Genomic DNA, 24,038 nt, shown 5'->3' on the forward strand with positions numbered 1-24,038 from the left:
TTGGAGCTGTGCACTTTGAAATGTAGATTTAAAACCCATTTCTTTAGAATTGCCTTCGTGTTTAGATTGTTGTCCATCCCCCACACCTCCCGATTAACGCGGTTGGCTGCGTACGCTGCTAAAGAAGTCCGACATGAAGTTTGTTCTCCTATAACACGTGTTTTCGCAACGCTAATTGGATATGACGTGACGGATGTATTTGGGAACGCTTTATTTTTACAACGCCAATGCGAATCGGATATAACGCGACTGAGTGAACCGAAATACGTCACGCTAATAGGAATCAGCGGTTGCACGGCTGCCTCGGCGTAGCGTCACGAAAGGCGGGATGCTGCTGGATGCTTCTAAATGCTGCCCACACGCCTCGGTCCTTGTTCAGCCTGCGTACGTATCTGACGCGTTATCGCGGACTGTGCTTTCACCTACGTTATTTATAACAGCGCGATTTGTTTCCATAATACGGTGTTCTTCAGGAACGCAGCTGCCGCGTTATTGGAGAACACACTGTACACGCATGCTACGGAGGATACGGTTGGCAATTCATTGGGTGTGCCTCAATCCCCTCCTCATGAGCAGAATAAATGTGGACAACGGGGGCCCTGACGATCCCCCGCGTGCATGTTGGCAGGTGGGACCCCGCACTCCGGCTCACACCTGAGCAGGCCTTGGAGCACGACTGGGTGAGGGGCAGCGAGAAGACGCAGGGCAGCGCTGCAGTGCCAAGCGTCGACGTTCCACTTGGCCAGGCAGCGGCCCCACAGGCACTCAACGCGGACCCACAGGCACTCAACGCGGACCCACAGGCACTCAACGCGGACCCACAGGCACTCAACGCGGACCCAGCTCCAGCAGAGTCACAACTGTCGGACGACAACTCGCAGTCCGATGGGACTCCGGAATTCGTGACTCCCGGGGGATGCAGTGTTGAAGAATTTGTGACAGCCAGGAGCCAACAGTGAGTCTCCGCATGCAAGCGCATGATTAAGGATGTTTTTGTTGGTTGTGCTATCGTTAAGCCACAACCAAGTGTGTACCTGTTTAAATGAGCATTAGGCAATTTTCACCTCCATCATTAAGCCTAACCCACTGGTGGAATTCCACGTACAGTAAAACCTTGGATTGCGGGTACCTCGGTCTGCGAGTGTTTTGCAAGACGAGCAACATTTTTAAAATAAATATTAAATTGATAAACGAGCGAAGTCTTGCAATACGAGTAGTAACGTATATGTCTGCCGAGCGTCACGTGATCACAACTGATATACGAGTGCTTTGATATACGAGTGCTTTGGATTACAAGCACGTCTCTGGAACGAATTATGCTCGCAATCCAAGGTTTTACTGTACCTATATCTCCTTAAAACATCCACTGCTGATTTTCCACGAAGTGATAATACAGTCCATGATGTATGGGTAATACATGTACATCTTTCAGTCAAACTACCACCACCAAGATAAATATTCTGTATCAGAAAATAAAAAATATCTGTTCTCGAAAGAATAACCATGAGGATTCTGTTTTTTAGGGGTCCTATATTGGTATAAGCTAACATTTTTACGAAAATTAACAAAAATGTTACTTACACAATTATCCAGAGGATATTTCGGTAAATATTTCATCACCCCCATCATCCATTTTATTTATTATCATCAGCATGAACCATGGGTAGATAGCCTGTAGGTGTCCACTTCACATTTCACCACTTGTTTCAACTTTCCTCTGTCTCGTGCCAATATGCTCAAGCAGTGCATCTCTTTCTGGCACCAAAGCCATTCTCTGGCTTTTGTTTTGCCTGTTGCCTATGCTAAATGTTTCCAAATCGTGCCAGCTTCCTTCTCACCAATGCCTGCTTCACGAGGACTCCTTCCACGTGCAACCTTTTTTTCGTTACTTCGGCGTTGGTCACTCCTTTTAGTCCACTTTGGGTGCCAGTATTCCTCATGTAGCAATACATCTCAAATGGCCAATATCTAATCTCTTATCAGCCTTTTGTTTTACATCGTGGAAAAATATAAATCCCAAATTTTGAATGTGCTCCATCCAGCCCGTTTCATGCGGCATCTTGAGACACGACCGCAATTTTCTGCTGACGTGATTCCAAATTGTAAACTGCGACATTGGTCCTCCAACATAGATTGGCCCCTGTCCTGCGAATGTTCAGTTTTCACCACTGGCCCTGCTGCTCGTTTTCAGCGTGGAAATGCTTTGACCGTCGAGTTGCATTGCACAGGGTGGCCCAGGTGTCTTGTGAACCCCAATTAGTTGAGCAGTAATTATTCATTTATGTCTTCACACCCATTGGTATGGCAAAACGATGAATCTCTGGTGATTCAATGGGGGGGGGGTCACAAGACATCTGGATCGCCCTGCAGTAGGCAAGCACACCTAGGAATGTGTGAAAGGCGGACGAGGCATGACGACCAAACGCGTGTCTCTTTTCCAGGTTGGCTCCCACTCTCTGTCCCAGCAAGACAGATCACGGCAATGATGAGAAGGAGAAAGAAGTCACCGGGCGGAAACATTTTATGTCTTCTAAAATAAATTAGCATTTTATTTAAAGTGGACGTAAAAATATGCCTTCATGAACTTAATGAATGAATGATTTTACAGTGTTAATTTCGACTTATTTCAGTGAAATATGTTGCTACGTTACGCGTTCTTCAAGCAGTTTCCGTAGTGTAGTGGTGATCACGTTTGCCTCACACACGAAAGGTCCCCGCGGTTCGAAACCTGGTGGAAACATTTTATGTAAAATCAAAACAATTCGTATTTTATTTAAAGTGGACTTAAAATGTGCCTTCATGAACTTGATGATTTAATGATTTGACATTGTTCATTTCGACTTATTTCAGTGAAATATGTTGCTACGTTACATGTTCGTCAAGCAGTTTCCATATTGTAGTGGTTATCATGTTCGCCTAACACGCAAAAGGTCGGCTGGTTTGAAACCGGGTGGAAACATTTCAAGTATAACCAAAAAAATTCCTGTTTTATTTAACACATTCCTGCGGATGGGGCTGGTAGGAAATTTTGAAGAAATTATGTAGTAATTATGTACAGATATTTAAGCCAAACTTGTTAGGGTCGTGCGCAGAAGAAAGCAAAATGAAAAGTGAGCAGAATTATAAAACGACGCCAGAAAGTGCAGTGTAAAAGAGGTCGCACCAGAAAGTGCAGTGTCTAATCCCCTGCCTAGTGTGAATTAATCCCGGTAGGGCTTTCAGTCCATATAAGGGCACCACGGGGTGACCAGCGCCACCCCACCCAGCCCCACCCCTCCCACCCCCCACCCAGGCTCACCCAGCCCCTCCCCACCCAGCCCCTCCCCACCCTCCCCTCCCCATCAGCCCCTCCCCACCCAGCCCCTCCCTACCCAGCCCCTCCCTACCCTCCCCTCTCCACCCAGCCCCACCCCTCCGACGTGGACAGACATACACACTTAATCCCCTGCCTCCTGTGAATTCATCCCGGTTGGGCTTCCATTCCACTAAGTTTCCTACCAGTAAAGTGCACGTAAAATGTGCCCTCATGAAGATGATGATTTAATGATTCTTCATTGTTGGCATAGGCCTATACCAGTGAAGTGTCTTGCAACTTAGCAATTTGGACAAACAGTTTCCGTATTGTAGTGGTTATCACGTTCGCCTAACACGTGAACGGTACCTGGTTTGAAACCGGGTGGAAACATTTTATGTATAACCAAAAAAATTGGTCTTTTATTTAAAGAGCACGTAAAATATGCCCTCATGAAGATGATGATTTCATGATTCGTCTTTGTTGGCATAGGCCTATACCAGTGGAGTGTGTTGCAACTTAGCAGTTTGGACAAGCTGTTTTCATAGTGTAGTAGTTATCACGTTCACCTCACACGTGAAAGGTCCCTGGTTTGAAACTGGGTGTGAACATTTTACGTAAAACCAAAACAATTCGTATTTTATTTAAAGTGGACGTAAAACATGCCTTCATGAACTTGATGATTTAATGATTTGACACTGGATGTTTCGACTTATTTCAATGGATTATGTTGCTACGTTACATGTTCTGCAAGCAGTTTCCATAGTGTAGTGGTCAAAATCTTCGCCTAACACGCGAAAGGTCCCTGGTTTGAAACCGGGTGGAAACATTTCAAGTATAACCAAAAAAAATCCTGTTTTATTTAAAGTGCACGTAAAATGTGCCCTCATGAAGATTCTGATTTCATGATTCTTCATTGTTGGCATAGGCCTATGCCAGTGAAGTATGTTGCAACTACCCATGATTGTCAAGCAGTTTCCGTGGTGTAGTGGTTATCACGTTCGCCTTACATGTGTAGTGCCGTGAATTCACTCGGACGACAACCGTCTCTTTTTCCGCCGTCACTTTTATTCCATCGTTCCGTACACACAGTAATTTTCTCCGTGCTCCGCCAACTCGGACACTCCGATTTACTTCAGCATCGTCCGCGCATCCCCTTCCACACAGTGTTTCTTCGCCTACCTCTTCACACACAGTGGTTCATCTTCTATCTCTTCCACACACAATGGTTCGTCTTCTATCTCCTCACACACAGTATCGCCGCTATCTCTTCACACGCAGTGACTTCCATCTATTCACACACAGTGACCATCTATCTCCGCTAACGCTGACTCTCCCTATCGCTATTTACTGTCTTTGGGGTCCGGATCTCTATCTATTCTTCCCTAACATTTCCAGCTGTCTTCTTCGTATCTCTTCACCTCTCGCCAACAACTGCCCAGCAACAATTCTCCAGCAACAACTCTCCAACAGCAACTCCTCTCAGTTCAAACCACCTCGCGTTTTATCCCTTCTCGCATTAGCCTTAATTAATTGCCACGTGGCTCGCTGGCCGTTTCCCGCCAGCCCGCACCTGTCCCCTTCCTCAGACATCCAGACGCCACCACTTAACGCTCACAGCCTCTCGACCAATCACAGCCCTCGTGCCACGACTCCCTTAATTACTTCTGGTTGTTTACGCCATTCGCGACTCGACCACCTGTTCGACCTCGTGTGACCCGTTCTCCTTGTCTGTCTGTATGTACTGTATATGGCCAATTCCTATGCGCATTATCTACTCCACTACATCACCCCCCTCTCCCCCCCCCCCCCCCCCGTGATGAAAGAACCTAGCCGTCCCTGGCTACGATATACTCGAATTGGAGTAGTGGAGTGAAGCGGACGGAACGATGACAACATATATACATAACGCATTTGCAATATACAACCATTTTGTACAATCACGCAGCGACACGCACACAACACCTTTATACAGAATTCCCAACCCCCAAAGTCAATGTATTGTATTCCTCCTGGAACGGGTTCCCGTTGCCGGTCCATCTCCCCTGCACGGGATACCCTGCGGTAAGGGAGGGCCTCGCTCGTCTTGCCAATGAACCCTACGCCCATCCCTGTCCCAGCGACACTCAGCTGGCGGGGCTGTCCGTCGTTCCCGGTTGGGACGGCCATTGGTCCGTATCTGTGGCCGTTGAATCGGCGTCCGGTCGGTAACCATGCCCAAAAAGGGCGATCCTGCAGGCACACGGGGGGCAGATCTCTGGGACACGCGCACTTGTGACCTCCCCACAGGTTCGTCCGACACATCCAATACAGGCCGCTCTCGGATGGGGGATGACACATCATATGGTAACACAAATTTCTTCAGGCGCGACGGGTGAACAAACCATGTCCGACGACCGAATTTTCTTCGCACACTCTGATCCCGTAAAACCTCCACAATATCAACGGGCCCCTGCCAGGGGCGGTGAAATTTCGGGGACGTTCCCACCGGCACCATGGGGCAGTGCAACCAGGCTTTATCTCCAACACTCCACGGCTCTCGTGGCCGCTGCCTGCCGAACAATCTTTCGTTAGTGGCTTGTCGTCGTGCCGCATTTTGCAATGCAGCCTCTCGGGCTTCCCTTAGACGGTCCAAAGCCACCTGCATCGGAGCAGGCAACGTCGTAGATTTCTCCCGTTTTCGAATTCCCAATTTCACAATAGCCGGCGCTTCCGGTTCCCATCCATACATCAGAAAAAATGGCGAGTACCCCGTTGAGGCATGCGGGGCCAATCTATACGTGGCCAGCGTCGCTGCAATATGCAGATCCCAATCATCTTGAGCGGTGTTTACTTGGTAACAAAGCATGGACGTCAGCGTCCTATACAGCCGCTAGACCATCCCGTCAGTCTGCGGGTGGTATGGGGACGTCTGAATCTTTTTGGTCCCCAGCGAGTCACACACGTCCTTAATCAATTTCGATGAAAAATTTCTGCCTTGGTCAGTAAGCAAATGTTCCGGGGCCCCATTATCTAATACGTATCCATTCAAGAAAGCCTCAGCGATCAACGTCGCTGACTGGTCTACTAGCGGCCATGCCATCGGCCAACGAGTTAAGTATTCCACCACGACGAGCAAATATCTGTGCCCTCGGGGGGTGACGGGAAACGGACCCAAAATATCCAGTGCCACAATTTCGTTCACTCTCGAAACTTGAATCGATTGCAAAGGGACACGATATGGCCGTGCCGGCGCTTTCCTCCGTGCACATTCCTGGCACGCTTTTACATGCTGTTTCACATCGTTAAACATTCCCGGCCAGTAAAATTTACTCCCCACCGTCAACGCGGTCTTCTTCTCCCCCAGATGCAGCAATTTCTCATGTACCTCGTTAATCAGTTTCCCCCGCAACACCTTCGGGACAACAATACAAAATTTTTGTGCTTCCACATCCCAGAGAACAAGCAACCCCTCCTTTAACATCAAAAATGGGCGATCCTCCGATCCTCTTGAACGAGAGGCACGCAGCCTCATCCTGGTCAGCGAGGAATCTTCCACCTGCAGTTGCTTCCACTGCTTCAATGACAACCCCAACAGTCTAATTTCTGCTTCAGGGACTATCCCTGGCACCCCCGAACCCGCTGCAGTGACCGTTTGCGGAACCTCTTGCAGCGGCGGGCCGCAACGCAGCGAGCCCTCTTTGCACCGACACGTCTCAGCCGGTCGCCGCAACCTCGACAAAACATCCGCGTTTACATGGTGCATCCCTTTCCTATGCTGGATCGTGAAAGAATACTCCTGGAGGGTCTCAATCCAGCGAGCCATTTGCCCCGATGGCTGATCCACGCGCAGCGAGTACTGTAGCGCCGCGTGATCAGTGCAGATCAAAAATTCCCTGCCGTATAGATACGGTCGGTACTGGCGCATAAAATGGACAATCGCCAATAATTCCCTACGCGTCACAGAGTATTTTTGCTCTGCCGGCGATAACACCCGGCTGCCATATGCCACCACTCTCTCGACGCCATCAACCATTTGTGACAAAACCGCGCCTATGCCCGTATCACAGGCATCCGTGTCAAGTATAAACTGTTTCGTAAAATCCGGGTATCCCAATGGCGGTGCGTCCACCAGTGCTGCCCGCAACGCTTCAAACAATTTTTGTTCAGCAATCCCCCATTGAAACTTTACACCTTTCCCGGTCAGCGTATGCAATGGTCGAGCAATCGTGGCAAAATCCTTAACGAACCGCTGATAATACGACGCAAAGCCCACAAAGCTACGCACTTCCCCTGCTGTTTTCGGCACTGGCCATGTACGCACACAACTCGTCTTTTCCGGATCAGTGGCCACTCCTGACGCACTAATGACGTGCCCCAAATACTTCACCGATGTTCTCAACAATTGGCACTTCTGTGGTTTAAATTTTAATCCAGCGCGCCACACTCTGCCAAAAACGGCACGCAACCGTTGCAAATGTTCATCGAAATTCCTACTGAAAACAATCACATCATCTAAATATATCAAACATGACTCCCACTGCAGGCCCGACAACACGAGTTCCATTAATCGCTGGAAGGTCGCCGGCGCTGAGTGGAGTCCCATCGGGAGCACGTTAAATTGATACAATCCTTGTGGTGTCCGAAATGCCGTTTTAGGTCTTGACTCTTTATCCAGGGGCAATTGGCAAAAGCCCGACAACAAATCAAGGGTCGAAAAGATTCTGGCGCCGGACAGGGCATCCAGCGAATCATCAATTCGTGGAAGCGGGTACGCTTCCGCCACCGAAACTTTATTCAATTTCCGATAGTCAACACAAAATCGCATGGTTCCGTCACGTTTTTTAGCGAGGATAATAGGGGCTCCACACGGGCTGGACGATGGGGCGATAATATCCTGCTCTAGCATTTCGTCAACAGATCGCCAAATACATTCTTTCTCAAGAGGACCTACACGATGCGAATTTAACCTGATCGGGGGTGCGTTCCCCGTGTCAATACGATGCTGCAACAACGTCGTTCGACCCACGTCGTATTTCCCTGAACTGAACACATCCTTAAATTCCACTAGCAACGCATGCAACCTTGACCGTTGCACAGGCGATAACTCTGGATTTTGTTCGTAAAGATCCCTTAACCATTCCGGATCATCCTCCTCCCTTGACAACATTTCATCCTGCCCCGTACCAAAACATGTTTTTGTTTCTGGACCCGGCGCACCCGTTGCGTGCGCCAACGTAGTGCCCCCTTGAATAACAACCTCTTCGTGCCCCGCGTTTACAATTTGAATGAAGGGATCACAATAAGTTGGTATTATGGTCATAGCTCCTACCACGGTGGGCATTCTCGACACAGCATTTGAGGGTGTCAACAGCACTCCCTCCTGTAGCTCATCCCAAGGCAATTCCTTCTTTAACCGTAGCGGTACCAATATTTGCGATGCAGGCGGGACGCGCACGGTGCGGCTCACCACGGCCTGCACCACAGCGTTCGCCACCGCAAATTTCGAAGGCGTCCCCAAAAATTTCATACATTTCCCCGACGGTAATTCCAAACAACCTTTTTCCACTGAAATCTTAATTGGCATCTTTTGCAAAAAATCCGTGCCCAACAAACACGGTACCGCCAAGGCCGTTGAAACCAAAACACTTCCTGTCACAATAACCTCCCCAATTTGAATTGTCGCAACCACGCAGCCCATAATGCCCAAACTACCCCCGTTTGCTGCTACACATGGCCCTTCCACTGGCGCTAACGATCCAGGCGACGTCGGCAGCGACCGAAAAGTTTGCAACTAAATGAGAGTTGCCGACGCCCCGGTATCCACAATAACCCGTACCATAACACCTTTACATGCCATCACATCCGACGATCCCGGCGCGGCCCCCAACACACGATGTACCAACGCGCCCCACATATCCCGGCCATGCGTACTATCCGAACCCGATGAATACGGTTGAGATGACGCGGATGAGTGATGTGGATAGGGCGGCCGTGTATTGAATGCATCTCGACTCACCCGGGATCCTTGGTCTTGGGGGAACCGCCCGCCGTAGTTGTTCGGCGCCCACGGAGGACCACCTCTTCGTCTCCAGCAGTCGCGGGCGAGATGACCCCTCCGCCCGCACTCGTAGCATGTCCGATGCACGCCGTCTCCATATGCCCCGGGACGACGCCGTCGGTCTCCGGTCGACACTCCGGCCGCCGCTGCCATCGGCGGCGCCTCGTCCACCACCACCGCCACCGTGCTCGCAGCCCCGGCAGGGGTCGTCAGCGACGGCTGCGCTACCGCCGCCGCTGGTTAGTCTCGTATCTCAAGGTTGACTTGTATGTTCCTGGCGATCAGCAACGATGACACGTCGTCGTCATCATCATCCTTGTCCGGGAGCGACAAGACGACTTTCAGTTCCTTCGCCAGCTGTAACATCTTCTCTTGCAGCAGGGAGTCCCAGCCCTCCTCGTCCATCGCCGGGTACGCAACCTGGGCGAGGGCCAGCAAGGCGCTGCGAAATGCCAGGGGGGACTCCGTGGCCTCCCGTTCCCTCTGTTGAAATCGACGTTTGGCGACGAACCGCGGCTCGTAGACCTTCCTCATTGCCGTAATAGCACCGTCCAATGTTTTTCTGACAGCGGCAGGGAGTCCGTTAAAAGTCGCCAAGGAGTCATCATTCAATGCCGTCGGCAGTGCTCGTAACACGGCACTCTCCGTCCACTTCAGGGACTCGTAAGCCGCACGGAAGCTTCGTATGAATGCCGTCCAATCTCCCACTTTGGCCTCAAATCGTTGTACGTGTAGCCGTCGTGGTGGTCCCTCCGACTGGTCGTCTTCGTCGTCAGAATCTTCCAACCGCTCCGGCTGAGCGGCAACCTCCGGCGGTGGACCCGGTACGGGTAGTTGAATGCGGTTCTCCGTCAAGAAGTTCTGGAATTCCTCCGACAACTTCTCCTTTCTGGCCTCCCACTGGGTCATGAGGACTCGCCAATCCTCCGGCGATCCCGGGCCTTCAGCACCACCCGAACCACTGTCACCGTCCGGAGTACTGCCGGCCATCTGGCCGGGCTGCAAATCGTCGTTGTCGCTGTCGCCGCCCAAGTCCACTGGCACATTTCTTTTCTTTGCCGCTTTCCTTGACATCGTGGCGTGTTCTGTACTTTTTCTGATACCAAATGTAGTGCCATGAATTCACTCGGACGACAACCGTCTCTTTTTCCGCCGTCACTTTTATTCCATCGTTCCGTACACACAGTAATTTTCTCCGTGCTCCGCCAACTCGGACACTCCGATTTACTTCAGCATCGTCCGCGCATCCCCTTCCACACACAGTGTTTCTTCGCCTATCTCTTCACACACAGTGTCTTCCCTTCCACACACAGTGGTTCGTCTTCTATCTCTTCCACACACAATGGTTCGTCTTCTATCTCCTCACACACAGTATCGCCGCTATCTCTTCACACGCAGTGACTTCCCTTCCACACACAGTGGTTCGTCTTCTATCTCCTCACACAGTATCGCCGCTATCTCTTCACACGCAGCGACTTCCATCTATTCACACACAGTGACTCTATCTATCTCCCCTAACGCTGACTCTCCCTATCGCTATTTACTGTCTTTGGGGTCCGGATCTCTATCTATTCTTCCCTAACATTTCCAGCTGTCTTCTTCGTATCTCTTCACCTCTCGCCAACAACTGCCCAGCAACAACTCTCCAGCAACAACTCCCCAGCAGGAACTCCCCAGCAGCAACTCTCCAACAGCAACTCTCCAACAGCAACTCCTCTCCGTTCAAACCACCTCGCGTTTTATCCCCTCTCGCATTAGCCTTAATTAATTGCCACGTGGCTCGCTGGCCTTTTCCCGCCAGCCCGCACATGTCCCCTTCCTCAGACATCCAGACGCCACCACTTAACGCTAACAGCCTCTTGACCAATCACAGCCCTCGTGCCACGACTCCCTTAATTACTTGGGTTTGTTTACGCCACTCGCGACTCGACCACCTGTTCGACCTCGTGTGACCCGTTCTCCTTGTCTGTCTGTATGTACTGTATATGGCCAATTCCTATGCGCATTATCTACTCCACTACACATGCGAAAGGGCCCTGGTTTGAAACAGGGTGGAAACATTTTACGTATAACCAAAAAAAATCGTATTTTATTTAAATTGGACGTAAAATGTGCTTTCATGAAGAAGATGATTTCCTGTTTCTTCATTGTTGGCTTCGGCCTAAGCCAGTGAAGTGTTGCAACTTCACAGGTGTTGCAAGAAGTTTCTGTAATGTATTGGTTATCACGTTCGCCTCACATGTGAAATGGTCCCCGGATTGAAACCGGGTGGAAACATTTTACGAATAACCAAAATAATTCGTGTTTTATATAAAGTGCAGGTAAAAAGTGCCCTCATGAAGATCATGATTTCATGATTCGTCTTTGTTAGCATTGAAGCTCTGTCGTCCCGACAGTTTTGTTCCTTCACCTGAAGAAGGCTACTTGTGTTGTGGCCAAAACGTCGTGATAATTTTATCGTCTTATTTTTTTTTCTCATTCTCTGTGACTTTACCGAAATAACCAAAGAAGCGGTCTACACCAGTGAAGTGTCTTGCAACTTTGCAATTTGGACAAGCAGTTTCCATTGTGTAGTGGTTATCACGTTCGCCTCACACGCGAAAGGTCCCCGGTTCGAAACCGAGTGGAAACATTTTATGTATAACCAAAAAAATTCGTCTTTTTTTTTAAAGGGCACGTAAAATGTGCCCTCATGAAGATAATGAATTCATGATTCTTCATTGTTGGCATAGGCTTATACCAATGAAGTGTGTTGCAACTTCATGAGTTTGACAAGCAGTTTCCGTAGTGTAGTGGTTATCACGTTCTCTTCACACGCGAAAGGTCCCCGGTTCGAAACTGGGCGGAAACATTGTATGTAAAACCAAAACAATTTGTATTTTATTTAAAGTGCACGTAAAATGTGCTTTCATGAAGATAATGAATTCATGATTCTTCATTGATTCTTCATTGTTGGCATAGGCCTATACCAGTGAAGTGTGTTGCAACTTCACAAGTTTGCCAAGCAGTTTCCGTAGTGTAGTGGTTATCACGTTCGCCTTACACGCGAAAAGTCCCCGGTTCGAAACCGGGCGGAATCATTTTATGTAAAACCAAAACAATTCGTATTTTTCTTCTTTGGTTCTTTCGGTAAAGTCACGTAGAATGAGAATAAAATAATAAATTGATAAAATAAAATAACACAATAATATTCTCACGACGTTTCGGCCACAACACAAGCGGCCTTCATCAGGTGAAGGGACGAGACTGTCTGGTAGGACAGCGCTGGAGTGAAAGAGCCACGTTCAGATCACGATCTTTAAGCTGTGTGAGAGGAAACAAAGCGCCTTGACAAAGGAATTAGCATATAATTTAGCATTGAAATGGCTGAGTGATTAGCTTGTGACTGGTCACAGAAATAGCTATGTTAAAAGTTAAAGCATACACATCCGCAGAGGCACCCCTTGATGTAGGCATTAGCATAGAATTTAGCATTGAAATAGCTAAGTTAAAGCATACACATCCGCAGAGGCACCCCTTGACAAAGGAATTAGCATAGAATTTAGCATTGAAATAGCTGAGTGATTAGCTTGTAACTGGTCACAAAAATAGCTACGTTAAATTCAGAGCATACACATTTACCGAGGCACTTAGTACAAATCAAACAGTAGAATTTAGCATTGAAATAACTAGGCGAATTTAGCATTGAAATAACTGAGTGATTAGCTAGTGACTGGTCACAGAAATGACTATGTTGAAGTCAAGGCCTACACATCTGAGCTATTAAAGCGGACGTAAAATATGCCTTCATGAACTTGATGATTTAATGATTTGCAACTGGACGATTCGACTTATTTCAGTGAAATATGTTGGTACGTTACATGTTCTTCAAGCAGTTTCCGTAGTGTAGTGGTTATCACGTTCGCCTAACACGCGAAAGGTCCCCAGTTCGAAACCGGGCGGAAACATTTTACGTATAACCAATAAAAATCGTATTTTATTTAAATTGGACCTAAAATGTGCTTTCATGAAGATAATGAATTCATGATTCTTCCTTGTTGGCATAGGCCTATACCAGTGAAGTGTGTTGCAACTTCACGAGTTTGACAAGCAGTTTCCGTAGTGTAGTGGTTATCACGTTAGCCTTACACGTGAAAGGTTCCTGGTTTGAAACCGGGCGGAGACATTCTATGTAAAACCAAAACAATTTGTATTTTATTTAAAGTGGACGTAAAATATGCCTTCATGAACTTGATGATTCAATGATTTGACACTGGACGTTTCGACTTATTTCAGTGAAATATGTTGCTACGTTACATGTTCTCCAACCAGTTTCCGTAGTGTAGTGGTTATCACGTTCGCCTTACACGCGAAAGGTCCCCGGTTTGAAACCGGGCGGAACATTTTACGTGAAACCAAAACAATTCGTATTTCATTTAAAGCGGACGTAAAATATGCCTTCATGAACTTGATGATTTAATGATTTGCAACTGGACGATTCGACTTATTTCAGTGAAATATGTTGCTAAGTTACATGTTCTTCAAGCAGTTTCCGTAGTGTAGTGGTTACCATGTTCGCCTAACACGCGAAAGGTCCCTGGTTTGAAGCCGGGTGGAAACATTGTAAGTATAACCAAAACAATTCGGATTTTATTTAAAGAGGACGCAAAATGTGCCTTAATGAACGTGATGATTTCATGATTCTTCATTGTTGGCATAGGCCTATACCAGTGAAGTGTGTTGCAACTTCACGAGGTTGACAAGCAGTTTCCGTAGTGTAGTGGTTATCACGTTTGCCTCACACGCGAAAGGTCCTCGGTTTGAAACCGGGCAGAAACATTTCAGGTTAAACCAAAACAATTCGGATTTTATTTAAAGAGGACGCAAAATGTGCCTTCATGAACGTGATGATTTTATGATTCTTCATTGTTGGCATAGGCCTATGCCAGTGAAGTATGTAGCAACTACCCATGTTCTTCAAGCAGTTTCCGTTTTGTCGTGGTTATCACGTTCGCCTCAAACGCGAAAGGTCCCTAGTTTGAAACCGGGTGGAAACATTTTATCTAAAACCAAAACATCTTCTTTGGTTCTTTCGGTAAAGTCACGTAGAATGATAATAAAATAATAAATTGATAAAATAAAATAACACAATAATATTCTCACGACGTTTCGGCCACAACACAAGCGGCCTTCATCAGGTGAAGGGGGCGAGACTGTCTGGTAGGACAGCGCTGGAGTGAAAGAGCCACGTTCAAATACGGCCTTTAAGCTGTGTGAGAGGAACAAAGCGCCCTCAAATTTAGCACCACGGATAGCTACGGGCCCCGTTCAGACGGACGAGTTCGTCCATGGTCGGAACAGAGGAGGGGGAGAGAGACAGCTGCGAGGCCCTAGTATGCTCCATGTTATAAAACTATACCATTAACCGTGGTGTGAGAGGTATTAAGAGGCAATGCTGGCGAAAGAGCTGCGGTCTGAAGGTCATCGTAAAAATACAATTACTTAAGAACAGAAATGATTTAAAACATCTTTCCAGTGGTTACTAAGCCTGAATCCATCTTCTCGGTTGAAATTGTCTCTGTGCTTGTATATGTGAATGGCCTCATGAACGAATCTCTCATGGTAGCCGGTTGGTTTGCAAAGAACCTCCGTCTTGAAGAAGTCAATGTCATGTGAGCCCACTGAATTATAACAGTGATCTGCCACGGCAGAGGAGTTCGTCCTACCGTGTTTCAAGTCTGCTTTGTGTTCGCGGATGCGGTCCGAGATATGTCTTTTGGTTTCTCCAATGTAGCTACTACCACAGAGGCACTTTAGTTTGTAAACGCCCGGGTACTGTATGTCTGGAACAGCATCTTTTACAGATGGAACTAAATCACGGATTTTATGTACTGTGTTGAATCGGACCTGGATCTTGTGTTTGTTCAGGATTTTGGAGATCTTTTTAGTGACCCCTGCAATGTAGGGTAAGGTGATGGTTTTGAGTGGCTCCACAAGAGGATCCTTCTTCATGACTGGAGTGATGGCTTTGCGGATTGTGTAGTCGGAGTAGCCATTAGCCCTGAGAGCCTGGTGTACGTGCTTGAGTTCACTGGTAATGTGTTCCTGGTCTGAAATGCATTGGGGTCTATGGTATAGAGTCTTGATGAGGGAGTTCTTCTGGGATGGATGGTGGTGGGAATCCGGTTTCAAGTAAGCATCTGTATGGGTAGCTTTCCTGTAGACAGAGTGGCTCATTGAACCATCATGTCTTCTTTTAATTAAGACATCCAAAAAGGGTAGTTTGCCATCTTTTTCGACCTCCATGTTAAATCTGATGGCTGGGTGTATGGAATTGATGTGGTCGCGGAATTGGTCTAGAGCAGGCTGGCCATGTGGCCAGATGACAAAGGTGTCATCAACGTACCTCTTCCATAAGGTCGGGCGTAGAGTGGCAGTCTGGATGGCGTCAGTTTCAAATTTTTCCATGAATACGTTGGCTACAACCGGAGATAGGGGGGAGCCCATTGGGGTGCCCTCAGTTTGTTTGTAGAAAGTTCCATTCCAGGTGAAGTAAGTGTTGGTTAAGCAATGTCTCACCAGGGGGGGGTACATCAGTATGCAGTCCTTGATGAACCAGGTCTTCAATGATAGCGATGGTGTCAGGTACTGGGACTTTGGTGAACAAGGACACCACATCAAAACTGACAAGCAGGTCGTTTGGGGACAGGGAAATGCCTTTGATTGTCGATACCAGGTGAGAAGAATTTAGTACCGCAGAGGTGGTTTTTCCAGTGAAAGGTCGCAGTATATCAGCAAGAAAACGTGCCAGTTTGTAGGTGGGGGAGCTGATAGTAGAGACGATGGGACGAAGGGGTGTATCTTCTTTGTGTATCTTTGGAAGGCCATATAATCTTGGTGGTCTGGCAGCAGAGGGCTTCAGCGAGAACTGTTTGATCTCATCAATTAATGCTGTTGAATCAGAGATGATTTTGTTCGTTTTCGTGACCAGGCTGTTGGTGGGATCTCTTTTTATTTTTGTGTAGCTGCCATCGTTGAGTAGTTCTTGAATTTTGTTGTTATATTCTGTTTTGTCCATGATGACAGTGGCATTGACTTTGTCGGCTGAGAGGACGACAATATCATCCCTATTTTTTAATTGAGATAATTCAAAACGTTCGTCTTTGCTGATGTTGCTGGGTGGCAACTTAGCGTTTTTGAGGGTTGCAGCGATTTCAGATCTTGCTACGTCTGCAGAGATGTGACTCAAGCCCTTGAGTGCAACGTCGACATGGGCAATGATATCATTAACCGGTAAGTGTCTCGGTGTGACAGCAAAGTTTAGACCTTTAGCTAAAACGGATTTCAGACCATCAGAAATGGAACTGTTACTGCGATTAATACAACTTTGTTGACGTCTATCTTTTCGGTGTGTGGATCCGATTTTTTGCTGGAGAGGTAATTGAATTTGGAAATCAAATTGTCCCTACATTTGTTCGACATAGTGGCAGCCGAAGAGGTAGTCATATTGTCTACATGTTCCCAATCCGATGTAGACATTGTTGCTGTCAATTTTAAGTGTGATTTGTAGAGTGTCTTGTCTAACTGATCGAGTTCGGTGCGTGTAAGTCTGATTTTTTCCGAGATAAGAGCGAAACTAGTTCTAGCTAGAATTCGTTTTGCATTGAGAGAAGTTGCAACAGCAGAGGTTAGTGTAAATGCGGTTGGTATTACCTTAGAGTCGCGGCATCTCTTCAGAAAGGTGAGAGACTCGATTAGTTGAGCCTTCTTATCCCGAAGTCTGTTGAATGATCTTAAGGATGTGTGGAATCCCTCCCCGTAGAGGTGGTTAAATTTCGATTTAAAGCTTTCGTGACTGCAATGATTCATCTTCTTTGGTTCTTTCGGTAAAGTCACGTAGAATGATAATAAAATAATAAATTGATAAAATAAAATAACACAATAATATTCTCATGACGTTTCGGCCACAACACAAGCGGCCTTCATCAGGTGAAGGGGGCGAGACTGTCTGGTAGGACAGCGCTGGAGTGAAAGAGCCACGTTCAGATACGGCCTTTAAGCTGTGTGAGAGGAACAAAGCGCCTTGACAAAGGAATTAGCATAGAATTTAGCATTGAAATGGCTGAATGATTTGCTTGTGACTGGTCACAGAAATAGCTATGTTAAAAGTTAAAGCATACACACCCGCAGAGGCACCCATTGTTAAAGGGATTAGCATAGAATTTAGCATTGAAATAGCTAAGTTAAGGCATACACATCTTGACAATGGAATTAGCATAGAATTTAGCATTGAGATAGCTGAGTGGTTAGCTTGTACCTGCTGCAGAAATAGCTACGTTAAAGTCAGAGCATACACATTCACCGAGGCCCTTAGTACAAATCAAACAGGAGAATTTAGCATTGAAATAACTAGGCGAATCCAGCATTGAAACAACTGAGTGATTAGTTAGTGACTGGTCACAGAAATGACTACACATCTGAGCTATTCACAGTACTATATAGTGAACCAATAAAAACTAAAATATAAATTACCTTCATGTTATCAATAAACTCTATATTCTCCAATCAGCTAAGCTACCAACAATAAGTTGTTATATATCACAATGCTATATGGCGAAAAAATGGGTGGATTCTTACCCTCAAATTTCAGCCCCACGGATAGCTACGGGTCCCGTTCAGACGGACGAGTTCGTCCATGGTCGGAACAGAGGAGGGGGAGAGAGACAGCTGCGAGGCCCTAGTATGCTCCATATTGTAAAACTATACCATTAACCGTGGTGTGAGAGGTATTAAGAGGCAATGCTGGCGAAAGAGCTGCGGTCTGAAGGTCATCGTTAAAATACAAAAACGAACGTTTTGAATTATCTCAATTAAAAAATAGGGATGATATTGTCGTCCTCTCAGCCGACAAAGGCAATGCCACTGTCATCATGGACAAAACAGAATATAACAACAAAATTCAAGAACTACTCAACGATGGCAGCTACACAAAAATAAAAAGAGATCCCACCAACAGCCTGGTCACCAAAACGAACAAAATCATCTCTGATTCAACAGCATTAATTGATGAGATCAAACAGTTCTCGCTGAAGCCCTCTGCTGCCAGACCACCAAGATTATATGGCCTTCCAAAGATACACAAAGAAGATACACCCCTTCGTCCCATCGTCTCTACTATCAGCTCCCCCACCTACAAACTGGCACGTTTTCTTACTGATATACTGCGACCTTTCACTGGAAAAACCACCTCTGCGGTACTAAATTCTACTCACCTGGTATCGACAATCAAAGGCATTTCCCTGTCCCCAAACGACCTGCTTGTCAGTTTTGATGTGGTGTCCTTGTTCACCAAAGTCCCGGTACCTGACACCATCGCTATCATTGAAGACCTGGTTCATCAAGGACTGCATACTGATGTACCCCCCCTGGTGAGACATTGCTTAACCAACACTTACTTCACCTGGAATGGAACTTTCTACAAACAAACTGAGGGCACCCCAATGGGCTCCCCCCTATCTCCGGTTGTAGCCAACGTATTCATGGAAAAAATTGAAACTGACGCCATCCAGACTGCCACTCTACGCCCGACCTTATGGAAGAGGTACGTTGATGACACCTTTGTCATCTGGCCACATGGCCAGCCTGCTCTAGACCTATTCCGCGACCACATCAATTCCATACACCCAGCCATCAGATTTACCATGGAGGTCGAAAAAGATGGCAAACTACCCTTTTTGGATGTCTTAATTAAAAGAAGACATGATGGTTCAATGAGCCACTCTGTCTACAGGAAAGCTACCCATACAGATGCTTACTTGAAACCGGATTCCCACCACCATCCATCCCAGAAGAACTCCCTCATCAAGACTCTATACCATAGAGCCCAATGCATTTCAGACCAGGAACACATTACCAGTGAACTCAAGCACGTACACCAGGCTCTCAGGGCTAATGGCTACTCCGACTACACAATCCGCAAAGCCATCACTCCAGTCATGAAGAAGGATCCTCTTGTGGAGCCACTCAAAACCATCACCTTACCCTACATTGCAGGGGTCACTAAAAAGATCTCCAAAATCCTGAACAAACACAAGATCCAGGTCCGATTCAACACAGTACATAAAATCCGTGATTTAGTTCCATCTGTAAAAGATGCTGTTCCAGACATACAGTACCCGGGCGTTTACAAACTAAAGTGCCTCTGTGGTAGTAGCTACATTGGAGAAACCAAAAGACATATCTCGGACCGCATCCGCGAACACAAAGCAGACTTGAAACACGGTAGGACGAACTCCTCTGCCGTGGCAGATCACTGTTATAATTCAGTGGGCTCACATGACATTGACTTCTCCAAGACGGAGGTTCTTTGCAAACCAACCGGCTACCATGAGAGATTCGTTCATGAGGCCATTCACATATACAAGCACAGAGACAATTTCAACCGAGAAGATGGATTCAGGCTTAGTAACCACTGGAAAAATGTTTTAAATCATTTCTGTTCTTAAGTAATTGTATTTTTACGATGACCTTCAGACCGCAGCTCTTTCGCCAGCATTGCCTCTTAATACCTCTCACACCACGGTTAATGGTATAGTTTTATAACATGGAGCATACTAGGGCCTCGCAGCTGTCTCTCTCCCCCTCCACTGTTCCGACCATGGACGAACTCGTCCGTCTGAACGGGGCCCGTAGCTATCCGTGGAGCTAAATTTGAGGGCGCTTTGTTCCTCTCACACAGCTTAAAGGCCGTATCTGAACGTGGCTCTTTCACTCCAGCGCTGTCCTACCAGACAGTCTCGCCCCCTTCACCTGATGAAGGCCGCTTGTGTTGTGGCCGAAACGTCGTGAGAATATTATTGTGTTATTTTATTTTATCAATTTATTATTTTATTTTCATTCTACGTGACTTTACCGAAAGAACCAAAGAAGATGAATCATTGCAGTCACGAAAGCGTTAAATCGAAATTTAAAACCAAAACAATTTGGATTTTATTTAAAGTGGACGCAAAATGTGCCTTCATGAACGTGATGATTTAATGATTTGACATTGTTCGTTTCGACTTATTTCAGTGAAATATGTTGCTACGTTACATGTTCTTAAAAGCAGTTTCCGTAGTGTATTGGTTATCATGTCCGCCTAACACGTGAAAGGTCCCCGGTTCGAAACCGGGTGGAAACATTTTATGTATAACCAATAAAAATCGTATTTTATTTAAATTGGACCTAAAATGTGCTTTCATGAAGATAATGAATTCATGATTCTTCATTGTTGGCATAGGCCTATACCAGGGAAGTTTGTTGCAACTTCACGAGGTTGACAAGCAGATTCCGTAGTGTAGTGGTTGTCACGTTCGCCTCACACGCGAAAGGTCCCCGGTTTGAAACCGGGCGGAAACATTGTACGTGAAACCAAAACAATTTGTATTTTATTTAAAGTGCACGTAAAATGTGCTTTCATGAAAATAATGAATTCATGATTCTTCATTGATTCTTCATTGTTGGCATAGGCCTATACCAGTGAAGTGTGTTGCAACTTCACAAGTTTGACAAGCAGTTTCCGTAGTGTAGTGGTTATCACGTTCGCCTTACACGCGAAAAGTCCCCGGTTCGAAACCGGGCGGAAACAGTTTATGTAAAACCAAAACAATTCGTATTTTTCTTCTTTGGTTCTTTCGGTAAAGTCACGTAGAATGAGAATAAAATAATAAATTGATAAAATAAAATAACACAATAATATTCTCACGACGTTTCGGCCACAACACAAGTGGCCTTCATCAGGTGAAGGGACGAGACTGTCTGGTAGGACAGCGCTGGAGTGAAAGAGCCACGTTCAGATCACGACCTTTAAGCTGTGTGAGAGGAAACAAAGCGCCTTGACAAAGGAATTAGCATATAATTTAGCATTGAAATGGCTGAGTGATTAGCTTGTGACTGGTCACAGAAATAGCTAGGTTAAAAGTTAAAGCATACACATCCGCAGAGGCACCCCTTGATAAAGGAATTAGCATAGAATTTAGCATTGAAATAGCTAAGTTAAAGCATACACATCCGCAGAGGCACCCTTTGACAAAGGAATTAGCATAGAATTTGGCATTGAAATAGCTGAGTGATTAGCTTGTAACTGGTCACAAAAATAGCTACGTTAAAGTCAGAGCATACACATTCACCGAGGCACTTAGTACAAATCAAACAGTAGAATTTAGCATTGAAATAACTAGTCGAATTTAGCATTGAAATAACTGAGTGATTAGCTAGTGACTGGTCACAGAAATGACTATGTTGAAGTCAAGGCCTACACATCTGAACTATTAAAGTGGACGTAAAATATGCCTTCATGAACTTGATGATTTAGTGATTTGACACTGGACGTTTCGACTTATTTCAGTGAAATATGTTGCTACGTTACATGTTCTTCAAGCAGTTTCCGTAGTGTAGTGGTTATAACGTTAGCCTAACACGCGAAAGGTTCCTGGTTTGAAACCGGGTGGACACATTTTACGTAAAACCAAAACAATTCCTGTTTTATTTAAAGTACACGTAAAATGTGCCCTCATGAAAATGATGATTTCATGATTCTTCATTTTTGGCATAGGCCTATGCGAGTGAGGTATGTTGCAACTTCACAAGTTTGACAAGCAGTTTCCGTAGTGTAGTGGTTATCACGTTCGCCTCACACGCGAAAGGTCCCCGGTTTGAAACCGGGCGGAAACATTTTACGTGAAACCAAAACAATTCGAATTTTATTTAAAGCGGACGTAAAATATGCCTTCATGAACTTGATGATTTAATGATTTGTAACTGGACGATTCGACTTATTTCAGTGAAATATGTTGCTACGTTACATGTTCTCCAACCAGTTTCCGTAGTGTAGTGGTTATCACGTTCGCTTTACACGCGAAAGGTCCCCGGTTCGAAACCGGGCGGAAACATTTTACGTGAAACCAAAACAATTCGTATTTTATTTAAAGCGGACGTAAAATATGCCTTCATGAACTTGATGATTTAATGATTTGCAACTGGACGATTCGACTTATTTCAGTGAAATATGTTGCTACGTTACATGTTCTTCAAGCAGTTTCCGTAGTGTAGTGGTTATCATGTTCGCCTAACACGCGAAAGGTCCCTGGTTTGAAGCCGGGTGGAAACATTGTAAGTATAACCAAAACAATTCGGATTTTATTTAAAGAGGACGCAAAATGTGCCTTAATGAACGTGATGATTTCATGATTCTTCATTGTTGGCATAGGCCTATACCAGTGAAGTGTGTTGCAACTTCACGAGGTTGACAAGCAGTTTCCGTAGTGTAGTGGTTATCACGTTTGCCTCACGCGCGAAAGGTCCCCGGTTTGAAACCGGGCAGAAACATTTCACGTTAAACCAAAACAATTAGGATTTTATTTAAAGAGGACGCAAAATGTGCCTTCATGAACGTGATGATTTCATGATTCTTCATTGTTGGCATAGGCCTATGCCAGTGAAGTATGTAGCAACTACCCATGTTCTTCAAGCAGTTTCCGTTTTGTTGTGGTTATCACGTTCGCCTCAAACGCGAAAGGTCCCTAGTTTGAAACCGGGTGGAAACATTTTATCTAAAACCAAAACAATTCGGATTTAATTTAAAGTGGACGCAAAATGTGCCTTCATGAACGTGATGATTTAATGATTTGACATTGTTCGTTTCGACTTATTTCAGTGAAATATGTTGCTACGTTACATGTTCGTCAAGCAGTTTCCGTAGTGTAGTGGTTATCACGTTCGCCTAACACGCGAAAGGTCCCCGGTTCGAAACCGGGCGGAAACATTTTACGTATAACCAATAAAAATCGTATTTTATTTAAATTGGACCTAAAATGTGCTTTCATGAAGATAATGAATTCATGATTCTTCCTTGTTGGCATAGGCCTATACCAGTGAAGTGTGTTGCAACTTCACAAGTTTGACAAGCAGTTTCCGTAGTGTAGTGGTTATCACGTTAGCCTTACACGCGAAAAGTCCCCAGTTCGAAACCGGGCGGAAACATTTCATGTAAAACCAAAACAATTCGTATTTTTCTTCTTTGGTTCTTTCGGTAAAGTCACGTAGAATGAGAAAAAATAATAAATTGATTAAAATAAAATAACACAATAATATTCTCACGACGTTTCGGCCACAACACAAGCGGCCTTCATCAGGTGAAGGGACGAGACTGTCTGGTAGGACAGCGCTGGAGTGAAAGAGCCACGTTCAGATCACGACCTTTAAGCTGTGTGAGAGGAAACAAAGCGCCTTGACAAAGGAATTAGCATATAGTTTAGCATTGAAATGGCTGAGTGATTAGCTTGTGACTGGTCACAGAAATAGCTACGTTAAAAGTTAAAGCATACACATCCGCAGAGGCACCCCTTGATAAAGGAATTAGCATAGAATTTAGCATTGAAATAGCTAAGTTAAAGCATACACATCCGCAGAGGCACCCCTTGACAAAGGAATTAGCATAGAATTTAGCATTGAAATAGCTGAGTGATTAGCTTGTAACTGGTCACAAAAATAGCTACGTTAAAGTCAGAGCATACACATTCACCGAGGCACTTAGTACAAATCAAACAGTAGAATTTAGCATTGAAATAACTAGGCGAATTTAGCATTGAAATAACTGAGTGATTAGCTAGTGACTGGTCACAGAAATGACTATGTTGAAGTCAAGGCCTACACATCTAAGCTATTAAAGTGGACGTAAAATATGCCTTC

At 45.7% G+C, this 24,038-nt stretch overlaps 7 non-coding genes across 7 annotated transcripts; all 7 read left to right on the forward strand.

The window, feature by feature from the left end:
* Positions 1-12,339: 12,339 nt before the first annotated feature.
* On the forward strand, positions 12,340-12,412 carry TRNAV-AAC (transfer RNA valine (anticodon AAC)). The gene has a single exon. It is a non-coding gene; the product is annotated as a tRNA-Val (tRNA).
* A 794-nt stretch (positions 12,413-13,206) lies between these two features.
* On the forward strand, positions 13,207-13,279 carry TRNAV-AAC (transfer RNA valine (anticodon AAC)). The gene has a single exon. It is a non-coding gene; the product is annotated as a tRNA-Val (tRNA).
* Positions 13,280-13,642: 363 nt separating this feature from the next.
* TRNAV-UAC (transfer RNA valine (anticodon UAC)) lies at positions 13,643-13,721 on the forward strand. The gene has a single exon. It is a non-coding gene; the product is annotated as a tRNA-Val (tRNA).
* Positions 13,722-20,864: 7,143 nt separating this feature from the next.
* Positions 20,865-20,937, forward strand: TRNAV-UAC (transfer RNA valine (anticodon UAC)). Its single transcript has one exon. It is a non-coding gene; the product is annotated as a tRNA-Val (tRNA).
* Positions 20,938-21,949: 1,012 nt separating this feature from the next.
* TRNAV-CAC (transfer RNA valine (anticodon CAC)) lies at positions 21,950-22,022 on the forward strand. Its single transcript has one exon. It is a non-coding gene; the product is annotated as a tRNA-Val (tRNA).
* A 145-nt stretch (positions 22,023-22,167) lies between these two features.
* Positions 22,168-22,240, forward strand: TRNAV-UAC (transfer RNA valine (anticodon UAC)). The gene has a single exon. It is a non-coding gene; the product is annotated as a tRNA-Val (tRNA).
* Positions 22,241-23,039: 799 nt separating this feature from the next.
* On the forward strand, positions 23,040-23,112 carry TRNAV-AAC (transfer RNA valine (anticodon AAC)). The gene has a single exon. It is a non-coding gene; the product is annotated as a tRNA-Val (tRNA).
* The last annotated feature ends 926 nt before the right edge of the window (positions 23,113-24,038 follow it).

The sequence above is a fragment of the Petromyzon marinus genome, unplaced genomic scaffold (assembly GCF_048934315.1).
Source record: "Petromyzon marinus isolate PM22_M1 ecotype Great Lakes invasive population unplaced genomic scaffold, UKy_Petmar_22M1.pri1.0 PM_Scaffold_57, whole genome shotgun sequence".
NCBI classification, from domain to species: domain Eukaryota; kingdom Metazoa; phylum Chordata; class Hyperoartia; order Petromyzontiformes; family Petromyzontidae; genus Petromyzon; species Petromyzon marinus.